The following is a 25,625-nucleotide window of genomic DNA, read 5'->3' as shown; positions in this document are numbered from 1 at the left end:
CGTTGTTAAAGATGTATTCTATTAAAAAAACACAGACTTAGAGTATGCCTTTTGAATAGAGTCATTTTTATGAGGCTTATTTTTATACCACTGCTTTAGTGCTCATGGGATAGATCCTCTGCTGGTGTTGAACAGTGGAAACATATAAGCTGACATCCTCTCATGATCTAATGCTAGAACCTCCTCCCACAGCCCTCGAAGATCACAGAATAACAGCAATTATACTTTTAAAAGACTTACTTAATCTGACATCTCAGCCTGTCAAATTTACTTATTTTGCCTCCTCCACTGAGACTTGTGCAAAATGACGACGTGACGCAGCCCCGGGAAACTAAACCTTTGCCAGTGTCATCTGTGTCACAGCTTTTCCCTGGTTTCATCCATCCATGGCTGCTGCATGTCGTGTACATCCAAGATAATTGAAGGTGGGACAAATGTAATGTTTGATATCTACAGTGCCAGATTTCAACCGAGAGTTGTGTTTGTGGTTTTCCTGGTTTTATTGAAATCTGCAGTATTTTCAAGGCACAGGATAATCAGAACACACTGGGAATATAGGGGTGTAATTATAGGAGAAAGACTTTTATCTTCAGCACTTTTACTACCGCCAAAACCAGTAAGAGTGCACCCAGCTGAAAATTTATATCTTGTGGTGTCACAAGATTTGCAGTCATGGGATAAAAGCTGTGTTGCTTTCACCAGCAGACCAGAGAAGTTGAATGCGTGTGTCATCGGCACGTGTTGTCAGGGCAATTTCAAGGCAGTTCCACACACTGAAAGAAAACCAAAACAGTATAATACTTTACTGAATTCAATTCAGCCACTATTTTTGTGCTTATTGTATAAAATAGCAATTACGGAAAAAATGCTTTCTGTGACATGAAATAATTTGCTGTTGACTTGCACATTTTACTTTTTTCATTCCTCTGCGTTTTTTATTGATTTGCAGTTCAGCTGTCTTTATCATCTACTACTCGTAACTTTCTTTTTTTGCTTGAAGGGAATCTCTTTGCTTTAGAGATGATGGCAATCGTCTGGTATCAATTCTAACCTTTAAACAGAGCCAAGCCGTAGCTCTTCAGCTACAAAAACATTATCAGTGTGTTTATTGTATGCAGTAGCAAAACTTCAGGCTTAATCTGAAGCTATATCCTGCTGGATTACATGCATGCATACACACACCAAAGATAATCCCACTGGAAATAAAAAAGTAAATGCCCTTCTTCCCGTCTCTGTGCCAGTCTGTACATCTTTAAGCAAAAATTTACACTGATGTTTCTGAGAAGGTAAAAAGTTATTTAGATCTTTTTCCCCTTTTAGCGTTAGCTCTATGTAAAAGCTGGACTCAGAAAGAGCAAGTTTTGTCTAAGAATTAAGTCCTCAAAGTAGGCTCAAGACATAAGCATAATTTACCACAAAATGCACACGTCTTGGCAAACAGTCAGCATGAAAGTTTATTTAAGTGGGCTGTAGCAATCAATCATCGTATTCCACTAAGGGAACCATGTTCTTTCAATGCAGAAAAAGAGAGGTAGAGAGGTGCTAGCTGCTGTGAAAGCTGAAGCTGGAAGAACAAGACGCGTATTGAACTCCCATGGTAGGAGCAGAGTCGATTGTTATACAAATTCTGTATTTGATAACCTTCTTATTTCCTTTATGGAAAATGGAAGTTGCAATAATCATATTTTGCGGGACTCAGATCTTGTTAGTGTATGTTAGACAATGTTCTGAATCTGATGACTGAAACAAACGTCAAAAGGTCGAGGACAATCATTTAATTTGTGGTTCCTAATTGGGTTTAGGTGAGCACTGCATTGGAAGTGAGCAGGAAGCTGCTCTGAACTGTCGATGTTCTGGATCTGGACAGACACAGACATCTGTCACTTGTGTCAGCGCACAAACCATTCTAGTTTCAGCAGCCAAGTGAGTATTTTGTACATCGGTTTGAAATTTGAATGACTTCACTGCATGCAGTTCTTCCACAAGGATCATGAGGCCTTTGTGAGTTTAGCCATAATTGTTTGTACGACTCTAGGAAATTGTAGTTATTTATTAAGTTTAGCTTTCTTTCTAAGTAACCACACAGTCCTAAAAAGGCAAAGATATCATACAATAGGTGTTTCATTCAAGGGATAGATACAAGTCAGGACGATGGAGGACTTCACTTCTAAATAATGTCATGAACAGATTCCCTGGCTTCCTCAATTTTCTTCCTGCGCAATCCCTTCAGATGATGAAAAATGTGATTCTTTTTTAAATGGAGAAGAACCTATAATATTCTTAATCATTATTTGGTTTGTTCCTGGCTTCGTAATACATTAATATCACCTCTTCATCCCAAATCTGATTCTAAAATTCCCCCCATTGTTATTTCTAATTCTAATTAACTTACTCATTTATTCAGAATGCAGAGACTTCCATTAAGAAAATTACAGTTGTCGATTAATTGAGGAACACTACTTTTCAGATGTTTAGTCAAATAGATAAAGTGTTTGTGACTATAACACTCAGTTGCAAAGCAATGGAAATGCTTTTGACTATTAAGTTTTGGGGTGTGTTTTGGCAGGTTCCTCGTTGATATGTAAAGGATCTGTAGCACTCATTGATGATCTCACAAGTGACATGTGTCTCATCCTATAGCCCATGTTTTCTTGCCTTACTTCATCAGTTATGTCATTCTTTGACGCTTTTCCTATTGCATTCTCATCACTTTTCTTATCTCTTTCCACATTCATTTCCTTGTAGCATTGCCTCATTCTATACGTTACACTCTCCAAGTTCCTTGACAGCTTCTAGATCCATTTCTTTTTCTCTTATGTAGAGGTTTTGTTTAGCCTTTGATTTATTTTCCTCTTGTGCCAGTTCCTTTCCTGCAATCTCAGTTGCACAGTGCTCTTTCAGTGGTATTAACAATTCTCTCTGTTTCGTGGATTGCACACCATAAGGATTTTTCATAGTCACTCTGGGATTTTGTATGCCTCTGTTTCCAGCATTTGTTATTATATCTGGACTTAGGTTCTTGTTAAACTCTATTGCATTTATTCAGGACATGCATGTGTTTTAAATATACTGAGTTCATCTACTCAAAACTTACCTTCTAAGTAATTTCTCAAGCAAAGTTGTTCTACGTGCGGCTCCAGGCTCACCCTTTCTCCCCACCCCCATATGCTGTGCCCCTTCTTAAACTAATTTTTGTCATTTCGTTAACTCATACATAAAATGAGGCATAGTTTCCCATAATGTTAGTATTTTTAGCATGAATTATTGTGAAAGAATACTTTGGGTAGTAGCAAAAATTTTGTACAAAGCTCATGCTAAAGAAAAGGGAAGAAATATTTTCCCCATGAAACTCTGTTGATCTATAGAGAATTCTTTGAACTCTTGTTTCAGAAAATCTCTTTATTCCTTTGTAATAAATTACATACTAGCAATGTAAATTTTTCATAGATTTATTAGAACTTCATTTGAGTCTGTGTCATTTCTATATTAAAGGCACTATTGATATTAAAAATGATCGGAACCTATGGCTAACCGAACATATTTATGGCAGGAATGTAAGTGAAAATATAGCAGTATTTTATATTTTTTTGCTATTACAAAAATACTACTATTTGAGCAAAGTCATCTGACATGAATGAACTTACTCAAAACAAACACCACTTTCATAATAAGCAGGTTTAGTCTGACTTGTGACTAAAACAAAGTGAATTCCATATTAATCTGGTTTAATGTCAGTGAATTAAATATGTTTAGCTTGTCCTGCACCCTTAAAAATAACACTGTTTCATACTAAGGTGCTGTAATTTTCCACTAAAACATCATACATATTGAAAATTAACACTTTTCCCTTCAATAGAAAGGCTGAGAAGACTCATTGGAAATTGTAATCTAGGTTTAAAATAAAATAATATTGCCAAAAAGAAAAAAAAAGGCTGCACTTTCCTATGATGGGTGCGAACTCACTTTTTAAATTGGAATTGCAACGAAATGTCCGTGATGATAATTGTTTGAAGTGAATGGTTCTGCACACTTAATCAGTCTTTATTTTAATGCCTGAAACATTCCCAGCAGAACAGACCAAGTTTCATGAATAACTTTTATTTCTTTAATATTTTAAATATTGTATACATTTTTGCAAATATGACAATTTTTCCTATTTATTTATTTTTACCTAATTGTGGGACAGGTGAAATGGCAATCCAAAAGCTGAAAAGAGGTATAAATCCTCCTTCTAATTGTAGGCACAGAATTCACCCTGCCTGCCCTGAGGTACCTCCTTTCATTAGAAAATGTGCTTGTTTCAAGTTTTTCATTGCTTTAGGTAGAATAAGTACTTTTCCTCAGTAATATATCTATCTTCTGCAGTCCTTACTTTACTGCCTTTTATTTTTGTGTTTGTATGTTTTTTTTCTAAATTTTGGAAGAGTAACTGATGACTTTATTGCTACAGAAAACAACCTGCAGCAACTTTAATGCAACGGTCTTCTGTGGTCTTGATGTGGCTGTTCTTACCTTTGTCGTGTTTTTCCTTTGTTGCCAAATTTTCACAGCAGAAGAGAGACTATGCAGTTCACTGCAACGATGGATCCTATGGGAAGGTAGGGGTAGTAAAGGATAAATGCACTATCCTGTTAGGAAACGCTGCTTTGTAGGTAAAGAAAAAGTTCTCAGAGATTGAAATTGGACAAAATTTGTTTAAAAATCAGCTCCTAGCAGCAGCACAGTTGACTTGTTCCTGCTTTTGGCTGTATCCTGTCGTTTTAAGAAGCGAAGTTTCACATCGACTTCTGTTTGAATCTTATGGATGGCAATGAATTTGCAATGGCAGTACTTGGATTTGCAGGAGGGGCATAAGTCAACTCTCCCCCACTCTGAGGTATCATTTCTAAAGGCAAGAGGTCAGTGCCCTGAGACGCAGCAACCCTGTACAGCCAAGGAGGTGAGGGAGAGAAAAGCTGCTCAGTCGGTAGGAGAGCAGAGCAAGTGGTTAGATCTACGCAAAGATCACTAACTGTGCCCTGAGAATCTCTGCTGTGAATGAGGATTTTCTTTGGCTCCGTGTCAGCACCAAAGAAAAACTCTTGCCTACATGCTCCGGCAGTCAAAGAAAACTGAGCAAATGTTCCATCAACAGAGGGGCCACCATGAGCCACATTTCCTGCCCGAAAGCCAAGCTTCTTCTGGGGTAGAAGTGGCTGTGTGCTGAACCCCTGCAAGGGCAGTCCTTTAACAGGACGGCAGAAAATGCTATGTGCCACTCCACTGCTTTGGCTTTTGTTGTGAATAGTACATCGGTTGTGAGAAAAGCTGTTGTTTACGCCTCTTTTGAGCCCCTCAGCAAGGATTTAATGAAAAATGTTAATAGAAACTTCCATTAATTTTAATGAGGTTTCCCACTGAGAGAAGACACTAGTAATTTCAATGCTCTCATTCTTGACAGAAAGGGTTCTCGAGCACTGGAACGGCTGCCCAGGGATGTGGTGGAGTCCCCATCCCTGGAGGGGTTTAAAAGGTGGCCAGGTGATGTGCTTGGGCGTGTGATTTAGTAGTGGACAGGTACAGCTGGAGTCAATGATCTCTAAGGTCTTTTCAGCCTTATGATTCCATAATGTTTCTTAACACTACTGACAGGATCCACAATGGCAATAAGCTAACGACAAGCAGGACTCCATATATCCAGAGTAAGTCCGAGGGGTCCACGATCATTGAGAGGTTCTCAGTGAAGCAGGAAAGTTTCATCTAGGGTTCACATGAAGCAAAAGTAGGCATGCTCTGAAGAAAACCACAGAATGGAGACAATTCTGAGAATGTGTTCCTGAGTGAATTTGACTCCTTGTTTGTTTGTGATATGTGTAAACATGTAGGGATAAAAGGGGGGGCCTGACTGAGAGCTATTGTTAGGGAAAGCAAATCTCACTGCAGAACAGGAAAAGCAACTCAAGAACTAAAACAAACTAAGAAACAAAGGGCAAGCAGGTGCAGAACTTGGAAAAAAAATAAAAAAAATTGAAGTTTATTTAAACATTCTAAAATTTAAAAACAGGGATTTGAAAGTAAATCTCTGTTTCCTTATTGTTCTGAAGCACCAGAATATAATTTACAGTGATTTACTCCTCTCCTCTTTGATGCTTCCAACTGCCAAGTTGCTACTGGCAGCGATTTGTTTTGATGATGAGACGGTCATTTTTCTCTAATTTTCAATTGTCGTCTTTTTCTTTGCTTACCTCTTACATGACTCTCTATGTGGTAAGGATTTAGGAACTTGGTCTGTTGTAGGCTCTAGCCTTAAAAATGAATACTGTGATGAATGTTTCCATTGTTATTAGTAAAACAAGCAATCGTTTGGAAAATCCAAACAAAATCCAAGCCACAGGAGAGTAGACATGTATAGTAAGAAAGTACTTATGTCATGAAGAATTTATATTTTGAAGGGATCAAGTAAAAACAGAAATGTTATTATCTCGTTTAAGAATGTGGGATGAAGAAGAGAGCAATGAAGTGACTTGCCTGATGGTTTAGATCTGAGCTAATAGAATAGAATCCAGACTGCCTGACACCCCAGGCAGGGCTGCCTGTTTAACAGCCTGGATTTGATCAAATACATACTGTATATTTTACTCAATAAATTGTGGTTTGCCATAATGAAGGTCTCTTTTCAAATTATTTATGGGCTCAATGTGTCAGTGCTGAATGATACTTCTTCCTAAGCAGAGGGACTGTGTCATGTCAGGAGACACTGGTGCATGTTTTTCAGGGAGTTAAGTACCAGAAAAGCTGCATTGGATGTTCTTTCCCATGCAGCCCTTGTTAACATTTACACCTGAAACGCATGGTCTAAGCATGAAGGAGTGAAAATAAACATGGCTTGGAGTACAGCTGCAAAAGTCCATTTTTTGGAGTTAGTATTGTGAAGTGTGTACTGCAGAGAACACAGACACAGTGACAGAGCAATATGAGTGCTAAGGAAACGTTCTTACAATTTATGTCCATGAAATAAATTCTCCAGTGATTAATTAGAATGAGGTGGAGAATAAGAATTCCAGCCCTGATGGAGGCTGAACGGAGTAGATTTTAGCCTGAGAGACAGACACCTTGGAAAAGCCTGGAAAGCCGTCTCTTTCAATTGACCTTAAGGAAGGTATATCCGAGGCAGAAACAGAAAAAATTACTTAAAATTAAACTAAACAACGTTTGGAACACACTGAAACTCCCAGAAGATATTTTTATAGAAGGGGATTCTATATTCCCCGACATGTCCTTAATCTGGCTTTAATGAATGCCGTTCTCCTGGATTTAAACGTGACTTACATGCAGATAGCAATAAGATAATTGAAGAAGTTCTTAATTTAGAAGCAGGATATATTGTTATTCCACATGAAGTAGCAGAGCTAAAAAAGCTCAGGAGAGAGACAGGAGTTTTCAGAGATACATTTGACAAGAGTGACTGCTTTAGTTCTGAAAGTCTTTGGAGTGAGAGGGAAAATCCCCGTTGTTCTTTAAAGGAGGAAAATGAACTTGCTTTTGAAGGGTTATAAATTTATTTTCCTAAGGCCTAGTGACTTCCAGCGGAGGCTCCATCTGCCTGGTAACTAAACCATTTTAAATATTTACTAACCACCCTATGTGCCACCTTTGTAGCGTATTCAGCCTGAAACCTATTACTAGTTTATGTTTCCATGATAGTTGCACACACCGGCTGCAGCCAACTTGTGTGTTGTGCTGAATGTAGCACAAGCACCGACAATCAGTGTCTGAATTTCTGAAAGTATGTCTTAAGCCTCTTAAAAAAACAGATGTTTTCATGGCACCTCAGAGACACATCTCCTAAAATATGAAACTTAATATTACTTCCATGCCATTAATGCCATTAAAAAAATGAGAGCAGCTCGACAATTCCTATTATTCTTTCAAGTTTCTGTAGTGGTAACAAGAGACCACATAGATTCTGTTTTCATTTCTTTAAGTATTATATTTATGACAGAGGTGAGCTGAAGTCCAAGGTTCACCTCTGTTGTTTCAAGTTATAGTCACCTTTTATGTGTATGTTAATACCTAATACGAGTAGAAGGAGTCACCTTCGACTGTTTTTAATTCTCTCTTCTATTCTACCCTTTTTTTCCTAAAAAAAATACAACCCTACTCTCTTGCTTTCAGCAGCAGTGTATGAATTTCTGTGAGTTTTGCAGTAACTGTAAAATTTTCACTTTTCTTAAAGATGGTGGGAAGAGGTCTCCTGGGATACACACAATGCATGTAATGGGACAGTGAGCTGCTGCTGTAGAAGTTAAACAATGGAATAATTCAAAACAGCCAGGTCAATACTATCTTTTATTGACAAAGATTGAATTGCAATATGCCAGTGGTGTTATCCACAATTTTTATGGTCACGGTCTTAATCTGATGGAAATCAGGCAACTGCAGTGGAGCTGCACTGACCCAAAGCAGCTGTAGAGCTTTTTCTGATTTCCGCAAATTATGCCCTGGCTTCCAGGCGCTCCTGGTTTTAGTTTGATGCATCAAAGTCCAACCACTGAGCTTTGGCTGTTCTGAGAGTTGGCATCATTAACTCCCAAAGCATCTTGCGATGAAGTGAAGCGTGTTGTGTAAGTGCATAGAACTGCTCACAACGCGCCTACGGGAGATATGGGGTCTGCCCTCTCTTCCATTGTGAAATAGAATTATTCATGCATTTATGGAAACTCTTTTTATTATTTTTACAAAGTGAGGCACTAACAACAAACCCTTGCTTCTTTCTGTTATGATCTACAATACCTTGATTAAATCTCAAGGTGTTTTTCACTTTTAAGAAACGTAACAGAGCTCTTAAAATTACTCCCTTGAGTAGGTGTAGATTTTGCCTGTTGAAAAAGAAGTTGGGTCATCTGTGATCAGAGATAGAGGTTTCATCACAAAGAAGCATTTATGTATCTCAGTTGCTGTATCGAAGTTCTATTATGAACCTGCTGTAACAGCTGCTGTAAACATCAGAATTGTAGAGAAGAGTTTTAAAAGCATAAACAAATTGTAAATTAAAGAGTAGAAAAAGAAGGAGAATTGAAGTAACTGATTACATTTTTATTTTTTAAAAATGATGGCACATTTTCCATGTGTGTATTGGCAATATTTCATAAACATGCATGCTTAATGACTATATAAATAATAGGATGGATGAGCCTAATTGGATTTAATTTGATCTTTTACTGTTATCCTAGTAATAGTTCAGCTTTTTATCTGCAGTATTACAGACTCAATTATATAATCTTTTCCACAATAGTGAGCAATTGGTTTAGAAAATAGTTTCGTTGCTGCAGTCAATAGGATTAATCATTTCAAGAATGTGCTCAAGAAGGTGTTCCAAAATCGAGCCCTGCAGCTCACCCTCTGTGTGACCGGGGAGGTCTCTTATCTTTTTTAAAGGACATTGCAAGCTTTTACTAGTTTGCTGGGAAACCACTGTTCAAAACTCTGATGCGCGGAATAAGTAAACAAGGAAATATTAAGAAAACAGAAAACTGTTTGTAGAGCTGCCAAGTTATTTTAAGCTTTGGAAATGATCTCATAATATGGAAAAAATAAAAAGGAATGTAAATGACTTATTTAGCAAAAGGTGAAAAATCACAGAAGTTGAGCTGGTAGAATTTGTCTTCCTGATAGAATTCCCAATCTTTTTGATGAATGACTCAAAGGAAATTGTTGTGCTTATCATTTAAAACCATAATCAGTGATTAATTCTCTGAATTTTGGAGATGATGTTAGCAATGCCATTATTCTGATGTATCCGTATCTCTGACAATGGGTAACATAAACAGAGCGGTACAAGAAATGACCCACTGTACATTTTTTGTGTGTATTTCAGAGCACACTCCTTTCCCCACTATAAAAGCATGAGATCATCTTTAAATGTAGCCTCTTTTTTGCCATTAGGGGTTGTTCCAAACAAACTTTGTCTTTTCTTCCTTTCAATGTTTGAAGCTTTTTTCATTATTGAGCCCTGATAGTCAGATTGTTCATCTGTCATATTGTCCCTACTTCTATGGTAACTAAACAGTAAATTAACACATAGACTAATATATGACATGTCTGGGTTGCAGTGCACAAGGTCCTCCAATTCTTTTTTTTATCTCTGTTTATCAGCAGTTATCAACCAAAATTGTAAATTCTCTTTTGATTGTTATCAGATAAAAAATATTTTATCTGGGGAATTTATTGCTTAATAAAAGCTGCTCAATATTCAGGAGAATCAGTGAAAAGAATCTCTTTTTCCTCAGAGTGATATATTAGACAATTTATATTTCCAAAAACGTATTTTCTGGTTCCTTGAAAAAATTCTTCTTCAGCAAACAGGCAAAGATTGAATAAAATAGAATTACTTTTGACAAGGAGAAAGTTAACCTGCAAGGTTTGAGAAGTCCGTGCTATTAATATAGCAGTTCTACTTTTAAAGCAAATAGTAAAGCAATATGTGAAAGCATGCTTTTTTCACAGTCTTCCTGGCTGCTGTTTTTCTCCACAGCTGGCCTCCGCTTGGTTTAGTGTTTGACATCAAGCACATTTCCAAATGATTTCTGAAGAGTGACTAGGGAACTGTCAGATGATGGAAGACCAATTTCAGATGCCCTGAATAAATGGCAAAAAAGCTTGGGTTTGATGCTTTCTGAAATAAAGGTAGTGGCTGATAGAGAAGAATTCCATTACCACATCAAACTGCTCCAGTTTAAATTATTAAAGCCATAAGTGGTATCACGTAAAATTATATTTTCCTGTTTAAGTAGGACAGCAAATGAAAATTCACTTTGACTTTTGTTCAATTAGACGTGTATCTCGGGAAGATTTCACCAAAAGTGCTTTGACCTTCAAAAATCTGCAATTCAGTTGCTAAAAAATTTCATTTAGTAAACTCAACTGCCTTTGTCCAAAAAAACTAGAGTTTTATAAGGCACTTTAAGCTTTATTTTTCCGTTGGGTAACTTGGTGAGTTTCTCATAAAGTCACTAAGAGCCTGTGAATGTTCAGCAATTCAAACCACGACAAGGTTACAAGGGACCCGAGTTTGAAACTGATTATGTGCACAGTTCTTTGTCATTCTTTGACAGAACTATCCCATGTTTTTTTTGATCTCATGATATATTGAGCACTACGCATATTTAGAAGCAAATCCTTTGGAATCATGCGAATACACCAGGGCTGATGTAAAGGCACAAACTCTGGGCTGTCACAATGTGCCAGTTGGTAAGATCAGCTGATCAGTAAATTTAATCCAGAGCTTTTAAAGGCACTTTCCCGAACATTTCAGAGCAACCTATTTTTGCACCGATGTTGTATACCAAAGAAGCTATTTTGGTGTGATTCATATCCTGATGTTTATAAACACTGGGATAATTTCTGCACCAAATGATGTTTCCTCTAAATGTGGAAGAAATGAACAATGTATGTTCTTAAATATCCTTATGTTCCATTATGAAATTCAATAACTGAGTGTTTACCAGTCTGAGATGAGTCTTTAACTCTCTAATTAAAGTAACTAACCACCACGCAGCGCCGCTCCTTTGGGCTGGCCCTGGCTGCACAAACTATAGCCATATTCCCCTAGCAACCTCCCTACTTCAGTTTGTGCAAGATATTGCCAGTAAGACCTTTCACTATGCCAACCAGGCGGGCTGTATCTTTCTTCTCAGTTCTTTCTTTATCAAGCTCAAATGATATTGGTTTTCGATACATTTAGCTAACAGATTTACAGCTTTTCCCCCGAAGGCAAACTATCAACTAATTACTGTTAACTCGAATGCACGAACAAAGATTATTTACCTTATTATTGGCTAGAATTTTCTGGGTTCCCTGGGATTTTTTTGGGGGGGGAGGGAGGAGAAATTGTTTTTTATTTGTTTTCTGATGAAAACTGTAAATGCTCCAGTGTAAAGGTAGTGTCTCTCCAGATTCTTGCAGCGTGTAGCTCTGATCCTTTATGGAGTTTTGACTATTACAAAATACAAATAAATGGTAGTAATAAATAACAGTCTGCTCATTAGAGCACTGACTATCGTTATTAAGGTGGAGTTAATAGCAGTTTTATGCAAGAGTTCTTTCTGGGTGAAAAAAACCCCTAACAATAAAAAGCACATAATCTCTTATTGCAGCCAAATATTTGTAAACTGAAGTTGCTGAGAGCCTCAGCGGTAACAGTCATCTTGCAAACAGATGTGACAGTCCTGTGTTTGTGAACTTTTGCCCCAGGAAATAAGATGATGAGGGAAAAGAGGAAGGAGAAAATAGAAGCAATGTTCAGTAATTATTACATATTGCATGGTATTACCTGGCAATTATTGTTTCTTTCAGGCACACATGTATAATAACTCCCTAGAAGTAGTCTCAGAGCAATTCAGATATGACAGGTAGCTTTTGTTTTGAAAGTTGCCATTGGGTGTTTATATAGTTGTTGGGTTGGTTCTTTTTCTTAGCCACAGTAAACAGAGTGACAGAGTGGTGTTCTGGACTATTAATGATGTCATAGGTTAAACTGCGTTCTATAAACAGAAATTTACACCCTGTACTTTCACCCAAACTGAAAAATAATTCAAAATTTGTAAAGAAGAGTCTGCACTTTTTATCTCCCTAAATCATCTAATTTGAAGTCTAAATCAATTAAATTCATAGGGTTTGTGAAGGCATTTTAACGTGGTCTAAGATTTAGGTGAAAAGATAATGCACTTAAGCATGGTCACTTTGCTGCGCAGTAATGTTAAGTGCTCCTCTGCTTTAAAGAGTGAACTTAGTTGTGGAATGCTTTCATTTTTTGTGCTCTAGAATTCTTTCAAATCTGATTAGGTGGTAAATATGCCACTACGCCTTTCTCCAGTAGCAGAGGGTCAGGAGGACAGCAGATTTAGTAAAGAACATTTGCCAATCTTTATTACTTTCACTTGGGAGTCTTTCATCTCCAATAGCGTAGAAGTTTTTAAACTGATTTAAGAATGCTCCCATAAAGGATTGATAGCTTTTAAGCATTAGATTAATTATCAAACCCATTTATTTATATAACTACTCTCATATCCAGAAACAGAATGCTTTCTAGTTAGCAGAACTTTTGAGAAGCTTTTCAATTTTATTGCTCTAAATCCAGGGAGTGTTTTTAAAGTGCAACAAAATGTACTGAATTAAGGTCATAACATTGAAAAAGTAGTTACTGTAAAAGTGAAGAAAAGAAAGCTGCTTTCCATGGCTCAGTTTTCTATAGAAGACAAAGCGTGACTGCAAAGGTTCATTGACATGATGGCAGAACATGAAAGACATTTATTGAGGATGGAAACTGCTTCCGATAATACATCAGGAATGGATTTAGTTGAACATCCAAAAAGTTTTTGGGGATGTTTGGAGTTTGCGTGCTCTCTTTGATTTCAGGTGTATGAAAATGCCTGACAAGCACATTCAGCACTAGTTAACTTATATTCTACAGATACCATTTAACTTGCTTTTTAAATTCTGTAGGAATAGTGTTTATTTCATCGTGAGCCTCAGGTGAAAGCTGCGGCTTCTTGGGGCTTCTTACATACATTTTAAACATGTTTTATGAAAATGCAGTTTATTATCTGCAAAACCTCTTCTTTGGGGAGGAAAATAAAACCAAAGGTTGAGGTAGAATGTGGTGTTAATATCTTTGACTGTGTTTTGCTGCAAATGGTTTTACCTCTTTGAATATAGAAATCTGAATGCTGCAATAAATTCATACTGTTTTCAGTTGGCTTATACATTCTGTTTAGGAGTAAAGTAATAACATAGGTTGTCTTAGCCAGATTAATATTGCACCATTTGTGACCAGCCAAGATTCCTGGGTTATTCAAGCTGTCTCGTTTATTTATTTTAGAAAATTTGTTTGGCTGCTTATCAGGAAGTGACTTCAGTAGACAAAGCGCAGTAATTCAATTATCAAATACTCCTTTTTGTAACATTTCCAACAAAATGCATATGAACTCAATGTAAGAAAAACATTTATTTGCAGCTTCTTATCTTCAATAACTCATTATGTTACATGCGACACAATTCACCCTAGGAGGTTTATCTGTCATGGGGGTGGCAGAGAGAACAATGAAAAAGTCTAAGAGCACGTAACATACATCACTACATTGTAGGCAGTGATACTATTTCCAGGCAAACTAGTACAGTAATCTGTTTGGAGGAGACTCCTCCAGCCCCTGGGCATTGTATCCTTTGTTCCTGATGGTCTTGACAAGCAATCAGAACATCTCTAGCTTAGGGACCGCATTGTCCCCAGAGCTGCTTTTGCTTTTTATCAAATATTGAATCTGGATGTCTGAAATTGCAGTGTGTCCTCTGAAGATTGTTGTTAATACGTTTCAAAGAACAGAAATAATGCTAAAAATTGGAGAACGTTCAAAGCAATTCACAGTTCAAAGTTCACACTCTCTTGCTGTCAGTGAGAGGAAAACAGACACATAAGAGTAAATTCACAAAAAACATGCCAGGCAGCAGAAGTGTCTATCTTAAGAGGAAAACAGGATTTGGAGAAAGCTTCTGATGACTAAGAGCAATATTCCTTTCCTCTCCCCCAGCTTTTAGTTTCTTTACTTCACACATGTAAATTCAGAAAAAAAAATAAATTATCTGTACTATGGATTGAAGAAAATGGTGCCAAATTCATCTGTATTTTCATTTTGGTTCCACTCCACTTTAGGTGTTATGCGTGGCTTCAGTATACACCTACCTCGCCTCTACGAACAGCGTGAAAGGGAACAGTTTCATTTCTTTAGAAAACTATAATTTGAAAGACATATATGTCAGGTATTTTTCCAAGAGTTGGTACTTTTCTGTACTAAGCTCAAGAAAAAGCTCTTTGTGGTCTTGTGCCCTTTTGGACTCTCTTACAGCAGGCTGCAGTCTGAGGACTTCTCAGTGCTTCAGATACGTTGCTGAACACAAGGCAAGTATAACAGTATAGAGATTTAGTTAGAAACCTAAAAGAGGAAACAGGAGATCCCATGGAAGTTCAAACAGCGTTGGAAAGAAATAGAAATGTCAGCCTATAGCTAAATGACAATACAACAAAAGATACTGGATGTAATAATCCTGGGAAGGAGGTGAGTGCACAAAGATTTATAAGTAGGTCACAGTAAGCGTCCTGCCTGCCACAGCTGACAGAGCGTATTGATTCTTTTGGAAGGGTGCCTTTATGGAGATGCTTTTGCCTAACGTAGCCGCATGAATCAGCAGTCTTTGCGATGGGGTGAGAGCTGGACCGAGGTCTTAGCGACTAGTCTGAGTGGTTATGTTACTGGGACGACAAGTGTAAACTTCAGCTGTTTGGAGACCTTTCCAAGAACACTGGCACAGTCCTGCTGTAAGCGAAACTGGGGTTTTGCAACTTGCGCATTGCAGACGCTAACAAATCTTATTGCTATTGTGATCAGATAAACAAAATATTCGTAATCTAATTGGGTTGGGCTGGGGAAAAAAGTCTGTAGTCGTGGAAGGGCCAAGTTGCTCGAAACTCTCTGAAATGAAGAAATTCAATTGCAAAAATTATGCTGGCAAATTCTTCTCCTTTCTAAGAGCAGACAAATGAGTGTTGTAGATACAAAATCACGATTTCCAAACTGAGTGTAAACATGAAATATTTCAAGGACTCGGGTGCACTGACTAAAAGCACAAAGCCCAAAGCATGTTTGCTTTGAGTGACATCAGAAAACGCAAACCAAACCCACCGTTGTCTTATTTAGCCTACAGTATGAACGCTGTATTTGAGAACAGAAGCAAGCAACTTTTAAATGTTATTAAAGGTGTTAAGAAAGTTTGCTGTTGTCTCTTGAAAGGTGTTAAGAAAGTTTGCTGTTGTCTCTTGAAAGATGTTAAATACATATCATGATGTATGTTAACTGTTACTGGATTGAGAGGACTGTGTAAATTGGGGGAGGTGTTTGTATAAAGTCATTGAGGAGGTATGGATCTTTCTCAGTACCAGGAATCAGATGTGTTTAAATGACCTGCTAAATTGCAAGTCTGAGTGCTGCAAAATACTAAAATACATGAGAAAAAAAAATGAGGTAGGTCTTAGCTGGTTTTCAGCTGAAATGAGAGAGAATACCTACTCTGCGTTAACCGACGCAGTAGATGTGCCTCGTTGTATCTGGATTGTGAGTGGAATGGTATGGAACCACTGATAATGCGGTTTCGCTGCTGAGAAGTCAAAGTTGTGGGAGGACAGTCGGCTTTGGGAGGGCACCAGGGGCCAGATAAACACAAACTACTGCAATGTAATCGTTTAGAGTTCATCCAACCCACTGTCACACAATCATCGTTAAGCTTAAATAGTGTGGTTGAAAGGGCTTAGGAAAAACAAGTCTATCCAGAGCCTGTAAAAGGTGGCTCAAGAACCTGAGGAAAACAGCTGGTAGGAAAGCAGGAGCCTGCATCTAGAGCAGGTCTGAAAGGTAGATAGGACTGTGCTGTTTGTAAGATAAACCTGTGCAGCAATCAGAGGTTTGAAATTAGGGACCTGCACCAACAATTAAAGCATGGAAGATGAGAGTAACTTTAATCTACCCAGTCTGAAATGACGCTATATGTTGACAACAGGCAAATGTCAGGGAAAAATAAACACAGGATATGTTTGCTATAATGACAGAAGACCAGAGAGAAGGGAATACAGGAAATTTTAGCATTTCAAGATTTTGCTTTCTGTATTCTGTATTTTTTATGACTTTTACGTATTTTGATTTTGTATTCCATATTTTATCTTAGCCTTTTAAAACCAGCAACCTTCTCTAAAAACAGAATCATGTTTTAGTAATTAACAAACAGTTCTTTCCTTCACTATTTCCTCAATATTTGGAAAACGTCATGCAATAAATAATTTTTTTTTTAAAAAAAGATTGAACTGATTAATTTCTTCGAGGGGAGTTTAGTTACTGTATTTCTCCTGGAGCAATGGAAATTGAGTTTAATCTATAACATTTTTTTTTATTGCCATTTGATTTAGAACCTGATCTTTCCCATGCTACCAAACCACCTCTGATGGAGACCACAGCAGCAAAATGAACAAACAGCAGCAGTTCTGCATCCTGTCCTGTATGAAGGGCACTGAGTTCCACCAAAGAGCACAGGTCGGGCAATATTTCTGTCAGACTTCTCACATGACGAGTCTCTGTCGTTGGGATGAAGCCTGGCAGATGACAAGGTATCACGTACCATGAGCTTCCACCGGTAAGACAGTCCTGTAAATTTCAGTGGATTTTGTTGCTTAGAGCTTTTTGCTGGTTGAAAGCTTGTTGATTAACGCATTCGCTGGTTGTTACAGAAAATCACACGGAATGAGTGTGACCTAGATTGAGAAAAGAGTGGGTTTGTTTCTTTGCCTGCAAGTTTAGGCTGCCTCCTGGGTGAAGATTCTGAAGTCCCATACGCTGCAGAATACTGAGCTCGGAAGAGTTACACAGGAATAGAACCAAAGTTATGGCCTGAGTAAATATCCTGCTTTGATACTCTTGCAAACACTGGTTGCAGTTTCTGTGCTTTTGTGCATTTGTAAAATACACATACACCCACGCACAGATTTTTAGTGACATGGTTATTGAAGGCTTGAATATAAGCTTTCTGCAAGTGTTGTCTTTCTTTATGTATTTTAGCAAGGCCAGATTTTTTTAATAGAGAAATCACAAGTTAGTACAGTACATTTTTACCACCGTGACTGCTTGCTGCATGGTGGGCCGTACCAGATATGGAGTCACATGGCAACCATACAAGAACAACAATTTTCAGCACAAAATTATTAAAAAAATATTCTTCAAGGACCTAATATAGAGACTGCTGATTTACAGACCCAAAATATGCCCTGGAGTCTTGCAGAGCCTTATGTTTTTCTTCCTCATTAGCTACTGAGGGGACAACCGTGCTTGGAAATTTGCCAGAGTGGATATTCCAGAAAAAAAATTATTTACGGTTAAAATGTTTTGTTCCAACGTGAATAAAGCAAATTGAGAATAAAATCTTGCAGCCCTATTTTATTCTGGAGGAACAGTGTCCACGAGGGGAGTTATAGAATAACTGGTCTGGAAGAAATATTGCAGTGAACTGCCAGTGTATGAAGCACTTTCTAATGTGTACTGCAGCGGCTTTTTAAAAAACTATTTAGAAAAAAGATATTAGATGTTGAAAAGAACATCTTGGCTCTTAAAACTGGGCCAAGATAGACTCAGAGGAGCCAAGAAAACTAAATAAACTAAATATTTAAACAAAGGAGCACCAGAATATGTTTATCCCTGTTCAAATTCACATGAGAGGTGGAAGTCTCAAGGAGCTTTTCTTTTGCAGATGTTGCTGAATGGCTTAAAGGAAAGAATAAGGGAATAATCCAGCACCAGACAGTGTCAGCTAAAAAAGGATATCTGGACTAGTTGATTGTCAAGATGGCTGGGTGGTCACAGACCTTCATGGATCTGACAGGTGAAAATGGATCTTGTCATAAGTACTTAGAGATCGGGTCCTGGCTGCAGGTTTCTGGAGCTCTGGCGGGACAGTGGCTCCTCTTTTCCACTCCCACTGCAAGCTTCCATAGGTCTGCAGCTTGCTGCTTGTCACTGCAGAATTCAGAAGCAGTTAAACTAATCTGCAGATGAATTGACTTTGAATCTCAAAACAAAGCAGATTAACTTGAATGACACATAGTTGGAGGGACATAATACTGTAATTCCCTATCACGTGGCCATGTGAAGTATTTACAGATGAAGAAGAAAGCTTGCAAAAATAAAATGATGAGTTCAAAGCAAGTGAGGAGAAGCAAGACCTTTTTTTCTGAATTGCGCTTGCTGTCATCACTGAAATGAGCACATGCTGCTCACACCGTCTGTTACTGAGGGGTTCTCATGTTCCCAATTCTTAAACAGCTATTTATACTGACAGGCAATACTGCACATCTGGAAAAGTCTGGTGGTCTTTCCCTGCATTCAAAAGACCGTATTTCATGTAGCTTTAGTATATCCCTTGAGCTGCAATGTTCAAAAATCAGAGTATAAAGATTATGATAAGTTAATATCATAATTATTAATAACATAATAGATGATGATCTATTAATATCTAAATAATTTAAAGGATCATCCTTTAAATTAAAACATCACCTTTAAGCAATGAAGTGTAACCTTGGACCTGTAATTATCCTGCAGTGGTGCATTATCTGGACTGTTCAAAGTCACTTTGGATCCAGAAAAGGAGATTCACTACAGTATCCTGCAAATTATTGTAATGATGCAGCAGTAATAAAACCCACTCCAATTTTAGCAATGGTGGAACACATTTTTGCCAGATACCCCTCTGTTCTTTCCAGTTGCACTCAGAAGCCAGGCATACATATAGTGATTGTAATACATCACATATTTCAGTTCATTGTGAGCCTGAAAACATAATAAAATAGGCCTGGAAAAGGTAATAATTTGGGTGTTAGAGTTTCTGAAAGCACTGTTAATTTAATTTTTTCATTGTGTATTTTAATGTACTTCAGAGCATATTCTCTCCCTTCGAGGTAACTCTCATTCTCCAGTAAATGTCAATTATTTGCAACTTGAAGAAAACTACGATTCTTTAAGTGTATCTTGCTAAACACACAGCCTGCCCCTCAGCATGCATAGAAGCTGTCACGCCCTTGGTTAGTGGACGCCCCTATTGTCAGTTTTAAAATCTTATGTTGTTCCTCCCAGTAAGTGATGATAAACTTTCAGAGACTACTTCAAATAAATGCTTTGAAAGAAATGTATAGGACTTCAAACAAAGGTAGTGCAGAACCTGTAGGAAAGTCACAACGAGCGCAGAGGCTGTGGGGTCAGCTGGCCAAACACAACCCAGCGCATCAGCTGAAATCTATGGTCTCATAGTGGTTGTTAATAAGGTGGTGATGGGAATGAGCCCGAAAGTGTTCCATGGGTAAACTACAGAGATGCTGCTGATTGTGAATGTGATGCCAATACCAATTCAAGGGGCAGGTGAAACAAGTGGGGCAAACTTGATTTTTATATTTTCTTTTAATCATTTGATGGTGTACATCCACATCTGTATAATCTAAACCTGTACAATTCAGTTAGTTATAGTTCAGGGTGAACCATTGCTAGACTAGTCATTCTTATTGCATTCATATTTTGTTTTCAGCTGCAACCAAAGGAGACATTAGTGAAAAAGAAAACGTTTTCAACTTTTAAAAAGGGCATGCTCATTTTTAGTCAGTGAGGTTGGTCTATACATCTTATTTAAACTGCTTTACTGAAGTTCACGAGAACTTTCTTACGTAGTCTGGAAACAAGAGACAAATTTAAATTCTACAGTAAACACCTGCAACAGTAAATATTGCTTTAAGAGAAAGAGGAATGATTCCTTTATCTTGGCACCCATTGCAGGCAACTGGATGGCTCAGGAGTTCATCATGTGGAATCACAGATGATATTGTGTTGGAAATAAAAGAAGGGGCCAGGGGAATTCAAGGAAGGAAAAAGAAAGAGAAGAATGTATAAAGTTGCTGCCTTGTGCTTTCTCTTAAGCGTATGGGCTGTGCCCACTGGTGCTGGTCGGGGAAGCATCAGGTTCCCTTTTAACTTTTCCTCTCATCCGCATGTGTGTGCCTGGAAAGTAAGTGGGGAACGCCTGTAAGTAGAGCGATGTGCAATGTTTCTTTATTCTGAAACACAATTCTTTTGGAATGATAGAAGAAGGACTCTTTGGAGTTCTTAAATTACCGACTGTCCTTTCTGCACAAGTGGTTTTTGTTGGTGTGGGTGTTTTCCGGTAGCAGTGTCCCACAGGCTTCGCGTGCTACTATTGCTTCGTGTGTCTGCAGAATTGCCAGAGTGTTCAATACCGACTGTGAATGTTTAGCATTTTATGCTTAATTTATTTTTATGCTTCTGCTGGACTAGGAATACGATGATGAATTTTTAGATTTGTCTGGCTTTCAGCTCCCAGCTGCCTCTGCTTGGAGAAACTGATGGGCATTCCTTCTCAGCATTAAAAAGCATAAACAGGGAGCGTTGAAGAGGAGGGCAGCGATGCCACAGCCCAGCAATGAGAGGACGGCCAGCAAACCAGCTCAGTGCATTCTTGCAGGAAGGCGCGACGCCAGTTATTCCCCAGTGCCTGAACAACTTTGCTGAGGAAACAGGTGTGAGTTACAGACCCTCGGAGGCTTCGCTTACTTTGTTCCTGTGCTGAGTGTCCCTTTGCTGAAACGGAAAGTCAGTGAGTGCTGGGGACTGCCTGCTGCTCTCCTCCTGCGGAACCTGCACAGCGGGCAGGCTCAGGAAAAAGGGGCTGGAGCAGTACTGCCTCCAGTTCTTAAGACCTTTGGAGACAGACAGTGGGAGGGAAAGCATCTTCCAGGGATGCAGGTACCTGCTGGGTGCTGGGTCTTTGTACTGAGAAACGAGGATTTTATTTGGAAAAAATAAAATAAAAAATGCTGCTATTGCCAGGGAAGCACCGAGGTCTGAGGTCCTGGGAAAGAAAGTGAGGCGCAAAGTGAAATATTGCGCTCAAACTTACAGGAAAAGTCTATTTTTCCACGTTAAGTATTTGTATTTCTAAAAAAAACCCCCATGTTGCCTGACTATTTTTTAAAAAAAATCTTTTCTCCTTTATGCAACAAGAAAGTAACTGTATGTATGACAGTTAGTGTCCGCAACAAAAACACATTTGCAAAATTATGGACGGAGCTGTAAGAGCATTTTCCTTTCAATATTTTTCTGATTTCTGTACAAGGCTCCCAATTCAACGTTCCTCATTAAGACTTTCTTATATTTCAATTACAGATCATTCTAATCAGCTTTTTAATTACAGCTAGAGGAGACTATTTACAGCACTTCTCACTGTTGCAAACAAGTCCCTGTGCAGAAAAACAAGAAAAAAAAAAAGGTAATTACCTTTACATGAAAATGAAAAATAATGCTGTCATTTTCTACTGCCAAAAAAAGAAAGGGAAACATTTTCTACACCTCATAGCTAATACAGATCTGGGCTCAAAAGGGACTATTTTGGGTCAGAGTACGAATCTCGACATTATCTGAAATGGAGTTAGTTTCACCACAGGTATTTGCTATGAAGATTTTGAAGGAATTGATATTCTTACTTTATAAATTCTTGTAGTAAATCCAGTGCCTCACCTGCATAAAGTGTATTTCAATTACATTATACAAAGATGCTTTTTGTAAGAGTTGTGAATATGAAAAAAAACAGGCAGAATCACTGCGCTGTATTACAAACCACAGAGTAGTAATGAAATTTTATTCCAATTTTTCAAGTCATCTGAGAGCTCTTGCAGATTTGGAAGTTTCCATGGTGACGATCTGTCCACAGAATATTGAAAGAGACCCTTGAACAAGGAAACTCTTACTGTTATCATCATCTGCCTGAAACATGATGGAAGGAGCCAGAGCTTGAAGACCGTTCCTCGGGTCCGTTAGGAATCTCGAGATGGGAGTCCCTTGTGAGTAACCAAAACAGACTGGGCTATGGATCCTGTTCTGTGGAATATACAGCCACAGATCCTTCTGCGAAACCTTGCCAAATGTGCTTTTGAGCTCTCTGTTAAATGCACGTATTTGGCTCAGATTCAAAGTTAGCTAAATAAAATGTGATTATTTGTGTTCCTACCTCTTCAGTGGTGTTTAAGGTCTTATGTCCAGTGTACCTTAGGGGACAAAGTCTTCACCTGTCTAAGTCTGCCTTTCATATTACGTACTTGTAAAAATACTCTGATTTTAAGCTTTTTGGCAGTGCATTTATAAAACCACAAAGTAGTTCATTAGGGGAGGTGTTGTTCCCTTTCCTTTAAACCTAATACACTCACCAATGTTTCTATCATCATATTTATCATTGTGTTTAACATAAAACACTTCAACAGGTATTTCTGTTCAGAGCAATATACTTATAACATTGAAAGATCATCATTCCTTACTAACTCAGGGGGTGGTTTTCTCATATATTCATATGCAAAGCTATTGCACATACAATGGACTGTCACGACATGGAGCAACGGTCTGTGATCACCCTCTTTCAGGAGGAATACACCTGATGTTTGCTGCACAGTCTCAAAGACACGGCCAGTTTAACACTGATCCCTGTCCAATGCAATGAGAATCTCCACAGACTCTTTTTCTGCTACAGGCACACCTTTGTCACGATTCATTTGCAAATATTAAGGTAAGGAACCACATAACTAGCTACTGGTATTCAAGCTTATCCCCTTCAGTATTTGTGCAGTTGATATTTCCTTATGTAGGAATATATTCCTGGTGCAGAACGGCACTCTTAAACTCTGTCTCAAACTCTGTCTTAAGACAGGAATTAATGATAGCACGTAAGCACTTTCTCAGAAAAATTGCTTTAGAGGCTTTGATTTTTCTGTATCACATACATTCTGTAAAATTCACATAAAACAATGTATTAAGCTTTATGTGGGTTAGCACTAATCAGAAGATATTTTCCCTCTATAGCAGTTTTCATTTATAAAGTGGTGAGTTTTGTTCAAGGGGAAAAAAACTTTTAAACAGTCATTAGGAACCGCAGTTGCAAAGATCTTCACAACTTAGTGTGCACATTTTTATTTTGGGCAGTGATAAAACCAATTTAAATTTAAAAGGCAATCATACATGTTATTTGTCTCAAATGAAGCATGAACTCCATGTGGATGAATTTAAATCCTTCATTCAGGCAGTATGTTTTAGAAGTTATTGCAAATATGCAGCTGCAGGATGACAGATAACAATTCTGATTTTAAACAAGGGGCTGTCAGCACTGGAATTCCAGTCAGGCTTTTGTTGCAGCTTAAAGATGCTCTCCTGAAAGAGAGTGATTGCAGTGGATAAGGATGAAGTGACAGGGAAAAAGCTTTTGCTTTGTTAATTGCTAACAATTTATAGGAGCAGCATCTGTAAAAATAGACCTTACTTAGGCTTTTCTCTGAGCTTTGAAAAAGGTTGATTTTTTTTTATGTTTTTTGTGTCCAGATCTGCATTTGCTCATGTGTTAAATGCCCTTTGAGTGTTAATGCTGTTGCAATATAAGTAGTAACGACCCCACTGTTCCTAAACGTTGTACTCATTGCTTTTATCTGTGTGTAACACCTAGTTTTGTAGCTCTAGAAAACCTCCTTCACCAGAGCCCAGAATGCACGCGTGGGCACATCTACCTGCTGTCCCTCTGCTCTCCGTTTGCCTATTCCAGTCTCAGGCATGGATTTTAACACAAATGGTTGCACCATCACACCTAGACATGCTGGAGTTTTGCATTTGGTTTCAGCTTGTTCTTTCTCAAAGGTTAATAGTGACTCTCAATGACTACAGCACCCTCAGACACTGTGGTCCGATAATAACTAAGGAGCAGCAGGGGTTTGATTTTAATTGTGTTACTTGGATTCCGTTTATTTATCTTCAGTGTGCAATAGATCAGTCTGCAGCCTTGGTGTTCACAATGAGTATTACTCCCTTTGGTGTGTATTTTGTCCACTAGTTCAGAGTGATTTTTTAATTTTCTTTGCACATGTTTTTTTCAGGATAACTATAAAAAGCTAAAACTTAAAATTAGATAATTTGTTTTGACAGTGACTGCCATGGCATTACTGTGCAAGCTGTACTAGTAAAGCACTATGAATAGTTTCTTCCTGTCTTGCAGAAGGTGGAATGTTTATCATAATGGAATGGTACTCTGTGGCAACGGGTAATGAGATTGGTTGGAGTTCTTTTGTTTTCTGTTGTATTTGTTACCATGTCTAAATATTACAAGGCTACTTGTGCTGTAACAGCATTTTCTCTTATCTAGGTTAGGATGCCATGTTTTGTTTCAGGAGCAAAATACCGTGTTCACATGCTTTCAGATGCACACACTCTCAACAGTAAGTACTACTGTGGGTATCATTTGTGTTACTCTTCTACCGCTGGGCATAACAACAAAATATGATAGGCGGTAACATCTGGCTTTGGGGGATTAGCTTTACTACTTTTTCTTTATAGTTACAGATATAAAAGTCTAAAATAATTGTTAAATGTAAGAGTTTGAGCTCTGTGTATGCAGATACAGAGCAGCTGCATCACCCGGAAGCAGTAAGTGCTGTTAGTAGCTATTGGCAGAAATCAGGAAGATACATTTACTTTAGTTTCTGCCAGCTCAAGGTGGAACAGAAAATTTGGCTTATTAAAAGTTAGATTCAAGAGACAAAGAAATAGGAATGTAAAGCTTTTGAGTTAATAATTTTAAGTGCAGCTCTCTTACACTGTCATCTATGCAAGCTTTTCCTGAAATGCAAGACTCTACTATGCATTAAAAATGTAAATGTTAAATAAACAAACACTAAAGAAATGCATAATTGTTACTAACGGTATGTAATTACTTTCTTCATGGGTTAATATTTAATTAACTCACAGTTGAGATATCTGTGAAAGTCTAGTTTAGATCAGCATTGTTATTTCCATATTCCAGCACAATATAAATAAATGCAGTAATATTTTATTGAACACAAACATAATACTACTTTCAGCAATTAAAATGCATGAAGATTCATATAAACAAAGTGAAAATAAAGCACAACCAAAAAATAAGTTCACATTTTTTCCCTTTCATTCTTAGTGTAAGCAATAAATACAATGCTA

The 25,625-nt window shown here is 37.9% G+C and overlaps 1 long non-coding RNA gene across 3 annotated transcripts; it reads left to right on the top strand.

The window, feature by feature from the left end:
- Nucleotides 1-1,725: 1,725 nt before the first annotated feature.
- Nucleotides 1,726-24,763, top strand: LOC128852475 (uncharacterized). Of its 3 annotated transcripts, XR_008450350.1 has the most exons (5): nt 14,749-15,349; nt 16,988-17,185; nt 18,319-18,450; nt 20,388-22,465; nt 23,039-24,763. It is a non-coding gene; the product is annotated as an uncharacterized LOC128852475 (long non-coding RNA). The 3 variants fall into 3 exon arrangements; XR_008450349.1 differs by lacking the exon at nt 14,749-15,349 and adding an exon at nt 1,726-1,923 and having other exon boundaries at nt 20,388-24,763; XR_008450348.1 differs by having other exon boundaries at nt 20,388-24,763.
- The last annotated feature ends 862 nt before the right edge of the window (nt 24,764-25,625 follow it).

This window comes from Cuculus canorus, chromosome 6, assembly GCF_017976375.1.
Source record: "Cuculus canorus isolate bCucCan1 chromosome 6, bCucCan1.pri, whole genome shotgun sequence".
NCBI lineage: Eukaryota > Metazoa > Chordata > Aves > Cuculiformes > Cuculidae > Cuculus > Cuculus canorus.
The sequence above is the reverse complement of the archived record's forward strand: the minus strand, read 5'-3'. Positions and strand labels throughout refer to the sequence as shown.